This window comes from Poecilia reticulata, linkage group LG21 (genome assembly GCF_000633615.1).
Source record: "Poecilia reticulata strain Guanapo linkage group LG21, Guppy_female_1.0+MT, whole genome shotgun sequence".
Classification (NCBI taxonomy): Eukaryota; Metazoa; Chordata; class Actinopteri; order Cyprinodontiformes; family Poeciliidae; genus Poecilia; species Poecilia reticulata.
In genome coordinates, this window is record NC_024351.1 from 3343860 (window position 1) to 3350540 (window position 6681).

Consider the following 6681-nt stretch of genomic DNA (forward strand, 5'->3'; position numbering starts at 1 on the left):
ACAGGCAAATAAAACCATGACGGATTTCTAACCTGTTATTTTATCCAAAATTATTGAGACACAAGAGGCTAGATTTCTTTTTCTCAAATATTCTTTATACGTTTAAAGCAAATKAAATTGAAAGTTATTAAAACATGATCCGTCCTCTTCTTCGTGGTGTGCGCCAGGAGTAACATCCGGTTGTTGATCATGTGACTCGTGACTTGGAGAAAAAAGTCTTTCCAATGCAGTTTTGTGAAAGAAACCGATTTATTTGGTTTATCATTAACACGGCAAAAAATAAAAATAAAAAAGTTTTTTTGGAAATTGGCTTGTTTCCATTAAGCAAATTAATCTTAGAAATGTCAAATTGTGCAATTATATGTGGAATGGAAATGCACCAAATTTTACTGCAGTTTTTTTGTCATCAGTCACTGATTATTGATCAAATGCTTCTTCAAAAATATGGTTGCATCCATTGTTAGCTTGCTCTTTCTACCACCTTCGAGTAGTATTTAGATAAAATTCTGATAAAATTACTTGTTTTAACTATTTGCACTATTCTTTACTATGCACTATTTAAACTGTTCAAATCAGAATTTTGGAAATAAATCTAATAAACTTCGCCCTCATGTACCTGCTTTACAACCAGCATCATTGATAGTAGCGAAGTGGGTTCTGATCTCGACTCACACAACTCTGTTTTTGTTTAATGTCTCTCCACACTCTGCAGAAAACTGCAGCTCAATCTGCTCATTGTGTGAAAGTAGGACCGTGTTATATGAGGAAGAGGAGCAGGAATGTGGCCTGATGACAAATGGACATGGAAGGGAAAGACTGGGACTTTTTCTCCCAGTTCCTTTTCCCCTCGAAGCGAAATGAGATCATGTTTGTTCGCTCCTATACGCCACATGCTGTGGAGAGTATTACAAGACATTTTATGTTCAGACACCAGAGAAATGGTGATCATTTTACATTAAACAAATGTGACATCTGGAAACACTTTTATCCATAATTTTATTGTTAGGAAGTATAAATACATTAATTACCGCACTATAAGGCGCACCTTCAATGAATGGCCTATTTTAAAACTTTTTTCATATATAAGGCGCATAGAATAGACGATTCAGTTCGGGTTGCCAATTTGTTTCGTACTCTATTATTACACATCGACATTTGTAAAGAGGTGGTCCCGAGTACTTTATATAGTAGCTGCCCCACTCATTGTTTCACTCACGGTGTTGGTGTTGTGATATTGTGCCCAACTGCTTTTCTGGGTAACACAGACCAACCGACACGTTGCTGCAGCAGTCTCTGTCTCTCTGCTCCCGCCCCTCCGCCCCCTGGCTTTAAACGTATTATCAAACTTTATTAACAAACCAGCGTTCTGACAACTATCCCAGCATGCACCGCGCACTTCTTCTTCTACGGGGAAAATGAAGTCGGCGGCTGCTTACCGTAGTTGCTAGACCTGTTGTGGCTCAATATTAGTCCATACAGTATATAAGGCGCACCGGGTTATAAGGCGCACTGATGGCTTTAGAGGAAATTGAAAGTTTTTAGGTGCGCCTTATTGTGCGGAAAATACGGTATACAGAATTCGTGTGTCTTAAATCTACATTTTATTGTAGTTTGTTGTTCTGTAACACATACAGCTGAAGTCCCTTTCTAATGAAAACATGTTCAAGTTGAACCCATCTTCATCATTTTTGGATGCTTAGTCAGCTGATTACACTAACTTATTATTTCCATTTATATATTTAAAAAATACACTCTAAATAAAATCTGAAGGAGACTCACAGTTTTCCAATCTTATTAATAAGATTTTCAAATGTTTCTTTGAATTTTGGGTGCTTCAGTCAAGTAACTGTTTATTTCATGGTAATATATATATTTTATATTTTCTTCCTCGCTGTAAGAGGAAGAAAATATAAAGTTTCTTCCTCTTACAGCGATGTGTAAGATAGTTTTTTTAGCCCTGACTGCAGCTTTGTTGCACGTGCAGCACAAATGCTTTCATGGTCGAACAAACTGCATCACTTTGATGTTTAAAATAAAGAAAAGTTCACACAGGATAACTGAAACCATCTCTACACTCTATGCTCATAACAATCAGTTGATTTTTCAGCCGTTTCTTGACATGTGGAAACGTTCATGCATGTGATTTTTGGTGAACGAACACTTCCACATGTTTCAGCTCATGATCCAACAAACGACTTCAACCCTTAAACACATAAACGTCCAACTCTTCTTCCAGTTCTGACAGCTTTAAGAGCCTGTTTTAAAATTGTTAGAGAAGATAACAGAAATACTTGTTTGAGTAAATCTCATTTTTTATGTTCCAGCACAAGATGATGTGACACATGAGACATTTTTATTACTTTTAATTCACTTTTCTACAAACCTTAAAAGAAAACACATTTTACTCAGATAATATTTACAAATATACTAAAATTACACATTTAAGTGTTGAAATTTTGCTTTATCTTTAAATCTTGCTCAGATTGTATTGATAAAGCACATTTTATTAGAGAAAGCTGTGAAATTGTTGTTTTTACTCCAAACACACAAAAACAATCAAAATAACTGGAAATGAATTTTAGTCTTCCAACCACGATAACAGGATTATTCAAAACCTGTTTCATGAATCCCAAGATGTATTTTCACTAGTGTTGTTCTATAAAATCACAACAAAAAAACATTTACATTAGTAAGATACCTTAAATGTGAACTTAAGTTGTGTCGCTGCTTTTGCAAAGCACTGAATTTTCAAATTCACCATTTTCTCATTTTCAGCTCTGAGCTGAATAATTATCATCACAAAATCTGTAACTGATCTTTCAAAAACAATCAGCAGAGCAAGGTAATTTTTTCAATCAGTGTTGAAATCCGTCCCTTTTCATTTTACATCCTTATTTTCTGTTGCTGTGGTAAATAAACGAATATCAGTTCCCATTTGTCTCATTCAAATTCAGAAAGTAAGGATTGAAATGTTTATTAAAGCACGCATGAACACTATTTGTGCTGCTGGCTTCATAAAAGATGTATTTCTATCACCTGTGCAGAATAAATGGCTAATTAGATTAGCATCGATAAAAGATGTAATATTAATGAAAATTTAAAAATTTGCAAATTTAAACAGAACTGCTAGAAGCTTTAAAGGCAACAATGCCAATTTGATGATCTCTTCTTTTAAATTTATGTTTACATCTCAAATACTTTTAATGATGCAAGAGGACAGTTTAGTGTTTTTTCTTTCTTTCAAAGAATAAAAACAGTTTAGAAATTCTGTCACGTCAGCTGCTGCGTTTCAGATCCAGTTTTATTGCTTCCGGTGCTGAGGAGACACGATCCTCCTCTGGCTGACATTTGAGAACAAACTAAAGCAATCTGCTGTRTTGAGATTCTAGCTGACATTATTGCTCCATATTACAAAGTAGATAATCTTACAAAGTAAGATAAAATGACATTAATCAAGAAATCATTACCTTTTAAACTTTACCTTTAATAACATAAAGTTAAAATTTTAAAGTGCAATCAGTAATACTTTTATAACAAATTTATATCAGTAATGATTTATTGGTTAATGTCAAGTTGTCATAACAAAGACATTTTGAATAATGTCAACTTTGTATTAAAAGTGTCATAATTTACCAAATGACGCTTTATGACAACAGTCATAAATGTTCATAAAGGCTTAATCATGTTCATGACATGTTATGTCATATTTATGAAAGTGTCATGACAGTCTTATTCACCCCCTTTCAAATAAAGTGTTACCGAAAACAATTACAATTAAACAAAAAAATCCATCATTTTTAGCTTGAAATGGAGTAAGACATAGCCGATGTCTCATTAAATTCTAACCCAATTAAATTCTGACATTATGGAAAAGTAGGGAACTCTTTAAAATTGCAATTTAATCAATGAAAATTATGCTTGGTGTTATTTTAGAAACGCTTCTCTCTTTTTTACCATTATGTTCCTTCACACTCCATGAGCTTCCGAATCTCAGTCACTGAAGGAAAAATATTAAGAAAAGAAATTTGCTACTATAACAAATAAAAACTAAATTAAAAATAAACAATATTTAACTAATAAAAGTGGAAAAATACTGAAATAGATAAAACCTGGAGACAGACAGGACTTGCTACAAAGCCCGGGAGGTCAGACCATAGACCAAAAGGACTCGCTGTGAACACTAGAGGTCAGACCGGAGACCAACAGGACTCCCTACCAAGTCACAGAAGCAGATGGGAGAAGGCCGGGAGACCAACAGGACTCCCTATAAACTCTAGAGGTCAGACCGGAGACCCACAGGACTCCCTACCAAGTCACGGAAGCAGATGGGAGAAGGCCGGGAGACCAACAGGATTCTCTATGAACCCTAGAGATTAGCCCGGAGACCAACAGGACTCGCTACCAAGCCACGGAGGCAGGCTGGGAGAGCGACAGGCCTTGGTACGAAGCCCTGGAGGTTAGCCCGGAGACCAAAAGGACTCACTGTGAACCCTAGAGGTCAGACCGGAGACCCGCAGGACTCCCTAAAAAGTCACGGAAGCAGACCGAAGCAGGCTGGGAGAGCGACAGGACTTTCCACGAAGTCCAGGAGGTTAGCCCGGAGACCAAAAGGACTCGCTGAACCCTAAAGGTCAGACCACTACCCCACAGGACTCCCTACCAAGTCACGGAAGCAGACGGAAGCAGATCGGGAGAGTGACAGGACTTGCTACGAAGCCCTGGAGGTTAGCCCAGAGACCAACAGGACTCGCTGTGAGCCCTAGAGGTCTGACCGGATACCCACAGGACTCCCTACCAAGTCATAGAAGCAGGCCGGGAGAGCAACAGAACTTGCTATGAAGACCTGGAGGTTAGCCCGGAGACCAAAAGAATCACTGTGAACCCTAGAGGTCAGACCGGAGACCCACTGGCGAGATACCAGCTAATATTAGCTACAGTGCTTGGTGTAATCAGGCATTATTGGGGGGCACCAGAACTTCTGAGGACCCCATGACCACTTCCCTTCTCTTCCTTTGCTAAGGGGGCTAGTTAGCTCCGGTTAGCTTATGTTATTCTTTAGTTTTTTCTTCTTTTTATTCCTAAGTTGTTTGTCACAACCATGATGTGTCAACACCATAACTGACAATTTACAAAACTTTGATTAAATTTTGTGAAATAAAAGCTTAATTTTCAGAGTACAAACATCTGGAGGCACTTGGATCGCTAGGTTTTCTTTATAAGCACTTTGGCTGTTTTTAGAAGCAGGTGAGACCAGAATGGAAGAACAAAACTCAACAGGTCATTTCTAAAAGTGATGTTTGCAAAACAAACACTTTATTTCATCAGTTTCTACAATTTGCCTCCCGTTGCAGGATCTCTATTTAAAACACAGACTGACAAACAGAGCTGCTGTTTCTGACTGCAACCAGAACAAAAAGTACAATTAAAATCCAATATTTCATGTCTTGCACACAAACTTTTAAATAAAAAATGGAAGTATAATATACCTTTGGAGCAATGTGAGGTTTTCGAATTTGCCAAATTTCAAGACGATCAAGAATCAGGTTCAAATTCCTGCATAAGTTTCATTCCAATCAGCTCAAGAACCACGTGGGAGGTGGCTCGGTGTTTCGGATTTTTGAGCAGCCATGAAGATAATATCCAACTGAGAGAAATACAAACTGCTGAAGCAGATTACTGTGGTTTGTCTGGAGTGAGAAGTGATGCTTGCAAGCCAACGTTTGGCAGATTCACAGACCAACCATTATAAATCAGGCAAGGCAGGCGTCCATCCATCTGTTTATACTCATCTGGTCTTTCTTATCATCATCTGTTAACCGGAGTAACCGTTAACCCTTAAGAGTTTAAAAATGCAGCTGAAATTTAGCGTTAAATGATGATTTGTAAAACATTTAATGTTTTACAAATCATCATTTAACGCTAAATGAAACCCACAATTCTGGATTTAAGGTCTTAGAATAGAAGAAAAAGAACGCATAGTTTCAAAATTTCTTTTATTAATAAAAATCTGTAAACAGCAGTGTACATTTTAATTCACCCCCTGCAACTCCGATACCCCTAAAATAAAGTACAGTGCCACCATTTGCCTTCAGAAGTCACCTAAATTGTAAATGCAGTGGGATATTTTTGCAAGGCACTGCATATTAGCAAAAATGTATTCTGTATACACAGTATATGGAGATATTAACTAAATGAGGTTCCACTAAATAAATCCCAGTAAACAGGAGATTAGATCTTAAGAGACTGAAACAAACAAACAGCAAAAACAGTGGAAGTTATCCACATTTTCCTTCCAGGTTTGTTTTTAAAGTGATCATGGCTAACAGATTCACAGACTTTGTGAAGGTCTTTGGATATTAGCTGCTATTTTTACACCGATTTTAAAAAKGTATTTATTCCCTTGACCTGGATTCCACACATGCACTGCAAAAACACAAAATCTTACCAAGTGTTTCYGTCTYGTGTAAATATCTTAAYACACTTAAAATAAGACAAAAGTAACTTACAAGTAACTGTTCGACAAGATATATGAGCTTGATTTAAGTCAATATTCCCCAAATATTTCTGTAAAAGTTACAAGTTCCATTGGCAAATTATTTAATGTATAACATGGGGAAAATGTCTTGTCAGATATGAAACAATCTACCAGAGGAAAAAAAACTTTTCATCAATATTACAAAG